This window comes from Theropithecus gelada, chromosome 2, assembly GCF_003255815.1.
Source record: "Theropithecus gelada isolate Dixy chromosome 2, Tgel_1.0, whole genome shotgun sequence".
Taxonomy (NCBI): Eukaryota; Metazoa; Chordata; class Mammalia; order Primates; family Cercopithecidae; genus Theropithecus; species Theropithecus gelada.
In genome coordinates, this window is record NC_037669.1 from 145,750,167 (window position 1) to 145,761,040 (window position 10,874).

Consider the following 10,874-nt stretch of genomic DNA (forward strand, 5'->3'; position numbering starts at 1 on the left):
AAGGATGTTCCTAAAAATGTTTTAAATAATACACAATCTTTTTTTTCATTTTTATTTATTTTATAATTGACCAATAAAAATATAATATTTATCATGTACAACATGATGTATTGAAATATATCTATACATTGCAGAATGGCTAAGTTGAGCTAATTAACATAGGCATTATCTCACTTTTTTTTTTGTGCTGGGAACACTTAAAATCTGCTCTTAGCAATTTTCAAGAATACAAAACATTGTATTCTAGAGTCACTCCTGAACTTTTTCTTATTCATTCACTTATTTAGCTAATGTTTTTGAAACCACTTCTATGTACTAGGCTCCATATTAGGCAATGGGGATGTTATACTCAATGGTACATTGTCCCTGCTGTAAACTCTCTTCAACAAATATTTTTGGAATGCATACACTGTACTAGGCATCAATGCCAGCATTAAGTTATAGCAGTAAACAAAAGCAACAAGGTGCCTGCCTTTGTGGAGCTTACGTAGAATAGAGTTGATAGTAAACCAACATGATAAGGTTACCATAGATAATCACAAATATTGACAAGGAATCTACCACTCAATATCTAAAACAAAAAGCTAAACTTATTATGTATTCAGGCAAGGGAGAACTGGTTTTGCAAGACACAATTTATAAGCAAAGAAGGTAAATTATATAGGGTTTTGGGAAAGTGTGGAGTTTAAATGATGGAGTATGATTTTAGCTATGTAAATATGTTCACTATACTAATTGCTGACTGGCTGACCCTTAGGAATCTGTTCACTGGACTAAAGTTATTACTGATTATCTGATTTTCAGAAATTATGTGAAGAAGATGTTTCCGATTATCTTTCAGAAGCGTGTGTACTTTTGTAATCAATCATTGATTGATTAAACAGGTTTAATACTAGTTTTGATTGTTACTCGTTTGATTGTTAATGCAAGGAGTGAACAATCAATTCTTTCCTAGGAGGATGAGAATTTTACACCCTCAAACCCGTGAAAAAAAGTAATTCAGAGTAACAAAATAGAAATAGAACTGCTGTTACATTTTAGCATAGACGAGAAAGAAGAAAGCAAGACTTAAGAATATTTAGGAAAAGAGTGTATCAGACAGATATAAAAGCAAATGCAGGGCAGGTGCAGTGGTTCACGCCTGTAATCCCAGCACTTTGGCAGGCCAAGGTGAGTGGCTTGCCTGAGCTCTGGGGTTCTCAACCAGCCTGGGCAACATGGTGAAACTCCATCTCCACTAAAATACAAAAAATTAACTGGGCGTGGCAGCGTGCGCCTGTAGTCCCAGCTACTCAGGAGGCTGAGGTAGAACAATTTCTTGAACCTGGGAGGCCGAGATTGCAGTAAGCTGAGATCGCGCCACTGCACTCCAGCCTGGGTGACAGAGCAAGACTCCGTCTCAATTAAAAAAGAAAAAAAGAAAAAAAAAAAAAAAAGGCAAATTCAAACGCTCTGAGTCGAGAGCAACTGGGCAAGTGTGAGAAGCACAGGAAGCCGGTATGGAGTACAGTAAACGAGAGAGAGAGAAATGAACAGCTGTAGGAAAAGTAGCCAGGGGTTAAATCACATACAGTCTTGCAAGGCAAGGTTAGGAAGAGGAAATGACAAAACTTGGCATTTCGTTAGATATGGAATGTAAAGGATTTTAAGAATTCTAGTATAAAAAATCAGTTCATTCCAATTTTTGTCATTAGAAACTGAAGGTATGGCCATGACACTCATAAGAACAGGTTCAATTCAGTGTTACAGGTGCTACAATAAAGAGAATTTACCACAAAGGCACAAAAAAAGGAAGCATCCAATATCATTTAAGGTGGAAGGTTAGTACCCCTAGAGAGTAGCTAACAAATAACCCATGAGTTGAATATGTGTCTTCCATGCTAGGTGGGGTCAAAGCTAGGAAGTGTTTGGCTGGGAGAACATTCCAAGCCAAGAGCGCAGCACAAACAAAGGCACAGAAGAGATAGAAATATAGTAGTCAAAATGAAGAATGAAGAGGATGCATAAGATCAGAATGTGCTTAATGAGGTCAGACACTCTTGGGCTAGGCCACATCTTCCCACTCAGCTGTGCCCCAGGTATCCTCCAAGTAATGGTGCTAGATCATGATTCAAATAATATTTTCTTCTGAATTTATGTACTTTGTCTGTATTTGGCCAAAGCATCCTCTAGGGGCTTTGGCAATTGTTTAGAAACGGTAGTGAAACTCAGAAACTGAATCTGAGCGAATAGACAACAATTAAGGGGGAACAAAACAGTATTTTTCCGAAGCCATAATATCTTGAAGGAAGGAAGATAAAACTTGTTAAATAAATTAGACTTCCCTACAAAAGAGAGATTTGGATAGATGATCTGAAGAATTCAGGTTATAGCCTAGACAGGTTGCACACTGAAATTCTAATTCATTTGAGCCTTAATTAGAGGTTTACAGACCTATTATTTTTAGATTTGTTATATTTTATTTTCAAAACGAAAACGAACTGAAGAAATAGCATAAACATTTACTACTTCATAATTTACTCTCATTCCTGTTTTGTAAGTTTTATATTATTGTTTCTTTAATTGCTAAAATAAGGTGAAATGAAATTATTGTTTATCATATTTTGACTTTTCAAATTAAGCATTTTTTCCTTGCTCTACACTTTGATTTTTATCATTTCTCCTTACATTGTGTTTTGCTCATCTTAGAAGAAAAATTTCTTTTTTTCTTTTTAATAAAATTTCTCTAAATAAATGTAAATGGATTTTGTCTATTTCTTATGCTGTGAAATTTTTGCCATTAAAAATAGGTGGAAATTGTACTTAGTGACATGTATTGTGGTTCATTCCAACTGTCTAGGTGTTAAACTTAGGCATCACTTATTTAAATAATTTGAATTGAATAATTTAAGTGATCTATAATATATCTTAAAAAGAAAAAAATTTTCATTAAAAATCTTGTTAAAGAAATAGAAAAAACTAACTAGTTTTAACTAACTGAGCCTCTATTTTATGACTGCCTGCCAAATATTATTATCAGCATTATTGAAAATGCATTTCAAGGCATTTTTGATTTAATTATAAATATATTGTATTTTTAAAAACAATTACAATAGAACTATAAGAGATTTCAAATATTAAAATCTGATATTTTGCCTGAAACAAAATTAAAATGCAATAAGACTATTTGTTTCACAAATACATAAAGCCTAGCATTAATGAGCATTATGAGACACTGGGCTAGACTTCTTACATACATTTCTCATCTGATTCCAGTGCCACACATTATAAGCCCAAAGGTATAGATGAAAAAAATCAATGCTCAGGAAGATTAAGTAACTTGCCAGATTTTACAAAACTGTTAGCTTTTTGTCGACCTTCCAGAATGAAGAATATGAGTGGGCAGGAAATGGCATGATGAAATAACTGCTAAAATAAAATAAAATGAGAATCCAAAAAACTAGGGGAGAGGTGCTTTTATTCCTTTAAGACCTGAATTAATAATATTCTCATCAATATTATGTGCTGTCTCTATTTAGAAAGGTAACATATAAACAACTTTAAATCTTTCATCCACTGATCGTATATCTGTGGTGTTATTCTGTGGATATCTTTTTGGTTATTATTCCATATAATTGATGAAGTAGCTAATGTGTAAGCCTGAAAAAATACCTTTGAGAAAAAGTTTACATTATATTGGATTATTTAATTTAAAAAACTTTATTAAACATAAAAGATTTGGAAAATATTTTCCAATATCAATAAATCATAAATGTGGTTTTGGTCTACCATTTCATTGCCTCTTCAGTATTAATTGTAGCTTAACCAAATAATAAAAGAAAATAAAATGTCAGTATTCATTTTTGCACCTGTATTATATACTTAAGTACATCGAATGTTTTAAACTATACCATATTTTTAATTACGTTGAAGGCTAGCTGTAGAAAATACACAGAAAGATTAATAGAGAAATTGAAATTAAACAGTTCTTACTTTTTAAATCCAGTTACATATGCCTAGGTAATATACACGTTTAATAAGTCTTTCATGCTGCAGATGGCAGCAACACTTCACATTGTGATGACATTGCTTAGCTACACCAGCAGAATCTTGAAAATACAAATTTCTATTGAGCATTCATTTTGTTCTTTCTGTAATCTGGGAAATAAAACACATCAATTTTGTATGTAGAAGGGTGAAATTTGATGTTATGTTTTTAATAAACTGAGAAACACTGTATTTGTTGATGGATTATGCACATGATGAGAGTTTAGTAATTATTATTTTTAATGAGCAGACTGAATTGATGGACAATTTCCATCAATTTAGTGAATGCATATATTCCTATTTTTCTAAGGAAACTGAGTGACATTGGCTTATCATAGTTAAATAAAAGCACCATAAAATCAAGCATGTAATTGAAAGTAGAGTCCCAACTCTGATTTTCTATTTGTCACTTAAGAGTTAAATCATCAGTATACAAAATCTAAAATTATTTAAAGTTATGCAGAAAATCTACTCATTTTTGATCATTTGTATGTTGCATCTTGATCACCTTCAGAGGAAATTTGTAGGCCAAGCCAAGACACATCCATAGAGTCAAGTCCCAGTTTGGGGACTCAAGGTCATCGAGCAAGTGTGAGTAGGTCTAACAATGGATACGAATGCCCCACCATTTTAAATAGGCTTTTAAGATAGCAAGGTGATACGAACACAAAACCATAATAAATATTCTATCTAGAGTTAGGGTCTGGGTCAGAAGCAAGGAAAAGCAATATAAATGTAGAAAAGTCAACTTATTCTATGTTGACTTTTAACCCAGGTTAAACGTTTAAATAGCATAGCTATTTTTAAAAAATATCCATACCCAGACCTCATTCTGTATCAATTAAGTCAAAATCTCCAAGAGTATCTTTTAAGGCACTTAATTCTTTTTTTTTAAATGACTAGTAATTCTAACATACAACCAGTGTCATAAACACCTTCTTTTCTAATGCTGACAAAATAGTATAACTTCTATTTTTAAGTCCAGATCCAAAATTTGGCTTTCAAATGCTTTAGTAATCAGTGTCTGGCTTACTTACATAGACTTTCTTTTAGCCTGAGACTTTATATTATAGTACTATAATGCCCCTCTGGAATCCCATTATAGATCTCTACCCTATTATCTTTAAGCAATAATAACAATGATATCATCTTATTTTTTAGAATTCTTTAGAATATTTCAAAGCACTTCCACACATATGACTGGCCTGCATTGGACCTCACAAGAAAACAGAGGGTTTCAGTTGTACATACCATCAGAGATGACCAGGTACAACCTCTGTACACTGAAGACTTAGAAAATGAGAAATATAAAAACTAAATTACTTTGTTTTACTTTGTGCCCACAAGTCTTTCTGCTATATAAGAGTATGTATAAAAAGACTATACATAAATATATAAAATGCTCACCATGGTAAATTGTTTAATAAATTATGGTTCATACATAGAATGGAGTTCTCTAAAAATGAGATTTTTAGATGATAAAATACATAAAGAGATAGACAGGATGGAAATTATAATATAGGTGGTAAAGGAAAAGCATTTACTTTGCATGTGTGCAGAACTATGATTCAATTCTTGTAAAATTAAAAAATAATTACATATAATGTGTGTGTGTGTGTGTGTATGAGAGAGAGAGAGAGAGAGAGAAGTGGAAAAGGTTAAATTTCTTAATTGCTACAGCAGAAGCACAGGTATGCAAATCACGTAAAAGCTATATTGATTTATTTAAGATATACATTTAAAAGAATGCCAGCCCGGACATAGATCTGCTCTAAGGTATTTCAAATTAGTGGCTCAGCTTTCAAAACCATGAGATAACTTTTTTGATCAACGGAAATATTGTGAAGATTTGAGAGAAGTATTAAGCTCCTAGATCTAACTCTGGGGAACCCGTATGATTGTGATCAAATTCAGAACAACACATATTTTTTTGTGGAAAGTAAGTTCTTCCTGAGGGTTGTTCGTAAATTTAACTTAGTCAGACAATCTTAATGAGTGAGGTTATTCTGGCCCACAAAACACAGCTGGGAGAAATAGACATGCAATCATAAATAGGAATGTGTCTTCCTGATTCTTGGCAGCCAAGTTCCAGAAACACAGTTACTGGCTCTCACAGCCTCTCAGTACAAATAAGAAGAATTACAGGAACTAAGACAGTTTGGTTCTTAGTAGAAATTTAAAAAAAAAAAAAAAAAGCCATACATAGTCCAGAAATATAATGATGCTTACTCTATATGGAAAGTTAATTTATGATAAAAGGATGTTTTCAAAGGAATAAGTCAATAAATAAATGACTATTTTTCATTGAATAATCATTCAATAAACTCTGGTAAGGAAAACCTTAGCCAACATGGAGCCACTTTTGTTTAGCTAGTGCATTTCCAGACTCCCTTTTGTCCATATCAATCTCAGAGGCTAAATGTGTGGTCTGTGTGTGTGATAGAGAGAGAAAGAAAGAGAAAAAGGAATATGAAAATGTTATGTTCCTTACTTGCTACAGCAGAAGAACAGGTACACAATCATCTAAAAGCCATGTAAGATGTTTTTGATATATGTTTAAAAGCATGATAGCTAGATTATAGTTCTACTCTACAGCCCTACGTCTATTACTTTCTCAGCTTCCTTGTATCTAGGGGCCCCATGTAGTCAGGTATTGTCAATGAAACATAACCATAACTGTATTAGGACTTTTAGTAAAGCATTTACTTTTCTGTAAAAAGGGGAAGATGTTGCCGGTTCTATTTTTCTGATTACTTCTTCCTCCAGGGAACACAATGTGATACCTGAAAACAGAGCATTGATCTTGTGTGAACAAGTCAACAAGCCAATACTCTAAAGGTGTAAACTAAAAACCACAGAAGGAACACAGGTCTTTGATGATACGATGAAATTGTTTTCCCTGTCCTGGACTACCTACCTCCAAAATTCTTAGCTGAGACCATTAAGGTGTTATTGCTTAAGTCACAAGTGTTCAGGTACACTGTAACATGAAGCTGAAAAGATTGTTATCTAATACGACCATTTAGAAAAATTAAAATATGATTTTAGGCCACATACAAATATAAATCTAGATATAAAAATAGAGAAGTAGAATTCAACATTAACGTTCCTTTTATGCAATAAATTAAAAAACAACTACGGCAAATGAAAACTAAGACAATTGAAAAAAAAGCTTGCAATATAAAAGACGACACAGTGCTTATCCATAATGAGGAAAGAGCTTCTGCAAATATATGAGACAAATATACTGAAAGAAAATAGGAAAAGCACAGGAACATAAAAATCACTAAAAGACAGTATTAATGGCCAGTAAAAATAAAATTATGTTCAAAGTATCTATTAAAGAAATGAATCAGAATAGAAGATTCAAAAATCTGAATTATCCATTGTTATCAAAGATTCAAGAAAGTATATATACTTGGCAGTAAGGTAAATTGATACAACTAATCAGGAGAGAAAATTTGCTTCAAGTGCATTCATTCTAAATGTATATTTTAGTCGAGTAAGCAATTTTGCCTGTAGATTTGCTAAGTAATCACAAAAGCTTTCAAAGATGTGTCAGGGTGCTTGCTGCAACATTGTTTTAATATTCTCAGTAAAATAAATGAAGACATACTAATGTTCACCAATGGTGACTTAGTTAATAAATTATTGTTCAAACATATAATGGAATCATCTCCTCTTAACAATGAAATAGATTGGTAGCCAAGTAGATGGGAGTGGAAGGGAAGGAAGCAGGGATGAAAAGTATCTGTAATATTGTTGGTAAAGGAAAACCAAGCCCTTCTCAGAGCATGTGAATACTGAAATGAAATTGAATGAGATGAAATAATACATTTAAAATGTTAATAAACAAAAATAATTACATGTACACTAAATAGAGCATTCTAAAATTCAAAAATCTAGAATACATACCAAAATTTTGACAGTAAATATTTCAATGTAGGGTCAGGCATAATGGGGGAAATTAAATACTACCTTAAATAATTCTGTGTTTTTAAATTTTTGAACAATAAACCCATTTAATATATAGATATAAAAATACATATAAGCACACACATGGCTCATACACACACAATCGTTAAAGTACAACTATTTTTCAAAATAATTATTCAGATTTGCCTCATAAGGAAAACCTTGTGACATTTGAATTCATAGGAAAAAAAGTTAAGAATAAAATTTTTAAAAATAATGTTTCTTTTCTATATGACTACTGTCAACCTTTCTTTTCAGTTGTTTCTAACTAAATCCATCTTTGGTACATATCTATTTCATTTTTTCATTGATTTATTTGTCAGAATGTCTAACTCATAAAGATGGATAAGTTTTCCTGGGATTTATCATACTACCCAACATATTAGAATCTCAGCTGTTAGTATTTTATTTCACAAAATTCAGTGGTTATTTGATTTGATATGGCATCAATCCAACATGAGAACTCAAGGTGGGAAAGATATATTCACCCTTTTTAAAAAGTGTTTTAAATTGTTATATTTATGGGTGCATTGTAGGTGTATAATTTATGAGGATGTATGTGTCCTTTCATCAAAATAATAAATAGGACAAAATATATACTCTGAAATTAGTTGGTATCTAATTTACCATCAATGCATACTGTAATACTTTCATTACTAGTTTATTTTACAGCACGTAAGTGCAGTAAGAAGAGAAGTTGAGAAGGTGGAATTCATTTCTTAATGTACTGGTCTTGAGGTGCTTATGGAACATCAAAGTCCAGAAAATTTGCAAGTACCTGCCAGGAGAATGCTCTAGCTTAAAGTTTTGAACTTAGAAATTTAAACCGTGAGTGCATGACGTAAAACCTTGAAGCTATATAGCAGGAAAAGATAAGTGTCAAAAGTGGAAGAAAGCCCTAGGACACCATACTTTCAAGAATAGAAGAGTCCACAAGGGACAGAGCAAAACTGCCTAGAGAATAGCAGGAAAAACAAAAGTCTGATGCTTTAGAAATTAAGAGAGGAGAGATTTCTATAAAGTGGGCGGTGATTAACCAGGCTAAATGCTACAGCAAGTTAACAAAAAAGATAGGATTTAGTTATTTCCTTTGGATTTAGATCTTAGAATATTTTTCGGCCTTGGAGAAGGCAGTTTAAATTTATTTTGTTGAGGGTCCTAATTTAATGCATCTGGGCAAAATGAAAAGCAAGAAAGCAGATAAACTAGGTGACTTTTAAAAATACAAGAAAAATAACTTAGAATTAACATAAAAAGTTAATAACAATCACGATGATCTGGGAGAGGGTAACACTGCCAGGTCGTAATGAAGCCGGGACTATTTTATTTTGCTGCAGAGGAATTACCAGAAATATAAACAAAGTCCAGAGAATAATAATATAAAATCAGCTCAATAAACCTGTTATTCTAGTAAGAGTGAGGTACTTATTCCAGAATCAAAAGCCTGCACATTCTGTTAATCATGAGTTAAAAGATTAAGCTCAGATATAATTTTTCTGGGGTTATAGAAAAAACACAAAGAAAAATAAAGAATTAGATAAAGAATTAGAGCTTCTAACTTTGAATAAATTCCTCTGTATGGGTTGCATGCAAACCCAGATGTCATGGTTCCATATTAGATTTTAGAAAATATAATTTATCAATTAAAGTTAGCAGTAGAACCTAATTATAGAATTAGAAAATAATTTAGAGCAGAATGTAGTCTGGATATTCACATATTGTATTTACCTTAAAATTGTATCTGTTATTCTAAGGGAAGAAATTATTTCTTCTTGTGTATTCACAACTGTCATTATCTTATTCCTAAACCTGCTTATTCTCCCTGACACCATCCAGTCTATCCTACAATCCATTCTCCATATAATTGCTAGATTAATCTTTTTTTTTTTTTCTTTTTTTTTTTTTGAGATGGAGTCTCCTCTGTCTCCAGGCGGGAGTGCAGTGGCGTGATCTCGGCTCATTGCCACCTCTACCTCCCGGGTTCAAGTGATTCTCCTGCCTCAGCCTCCCGAGTTGCTGGGACTACAGTTTTGTTTTTTTGTTGTTGTTGGGATTTTTGTTTTGTTTTGTTTTTGTTTTTTTCGGTATTTTAGTAGAGATGGGGTTTCACCATGTTGGCCAGGATGGTCTCGATCTCCTGACCTGGTGACCCGCCCTCCTCAGCTTCCCAAAGTGCTGGAATTACAGGCACTAGCCACCACACCTGGTGTAGACTGATCTTTTAAAACTAAGTGTCTGAAAGTGCCTTTTAAAGTTCAAAATGGCGCAATGAAAATAACTTGTCTCTCCTCTCTCCTAAGTCCCCAATACAATTATAGCAAATGCAAATGATGATAGACAAAACAACCTCTCAAATTTGCATCACAAATTTGTGTGTCATCCTTGTGCAGGGGCCATGCTAATCTTCTCTGTATCGTTCCAATTTTGGTATATGTGCTGCCAAAGCAAGCACAGGATATTTTTTAAAAGATACTCATAAATTCTAGGCTGAAATTCCAAGTCATATTGGAACACTGATGGATCGAGGAATATGTGAACCTATCAGTCAGATTAAATGTGTACATGCGAACAGTTTATGATGGAGAAAAGTCCTTATCCCAGGGAGCTACCTGGCTCAAAGACAGCAATACCATGCAAGGTGGGAGTACGAAGAACAACTAAAAACAGAGTTAATTGAAAGTCTGTCTAATGAAATACGCTAGTCAGGTGTCCCACACCAACCTCACTGCTAGCCTCTTCCTTGTCTCAATGAACGCTAAGCCTAAGCAGCCCAGCATTATACTTTCAGGAATACAAATTAGTACTCTTATTGAATCTTAATTAATTGCACAGGGAGAACCAAGATTTTGAAGTTTCTGGAATGGCTTCCCACG

At 33.1% G+C, this 10,874-nt stretch overlaps 1 protein-coding gene and 1 non-coding gene across 2 annotated transcripts in view; one reads left to right on the plus strand and one right to left on the minus strand.

The window, feature by feature from the left end:
* The window catches only part of PLSCR5 (phospholipid scramblase family member 5), a 28,840-nt gene extending 23,482 nt beyond the window's left edge, over positions 1 to 5,358 (plus strand). The window contains exon 8 of the mRNA XM_025377502.1: positions 5,188 to 5,358. The gene's annotated coding sequence lies outside the window, so the exon portion shown is untranslated. The remainder of the gene's footprint in view (positions 1 to 5,187) is intronic.
* A 4,984-nt stretch (positions 5,359 to 10,342) lies between these two features.
* On the minus strand, positions 10,343 to 10,453 carry LOC112619806. Its single transcript, XR_003118309.1, has one exon. It is a non-coding gene; the product is annotated as a U6 spliceosomal RNA (small nuclear RNA).
* Positions 10,454 to 10,874: the final 421 nt, after the last annotated feature.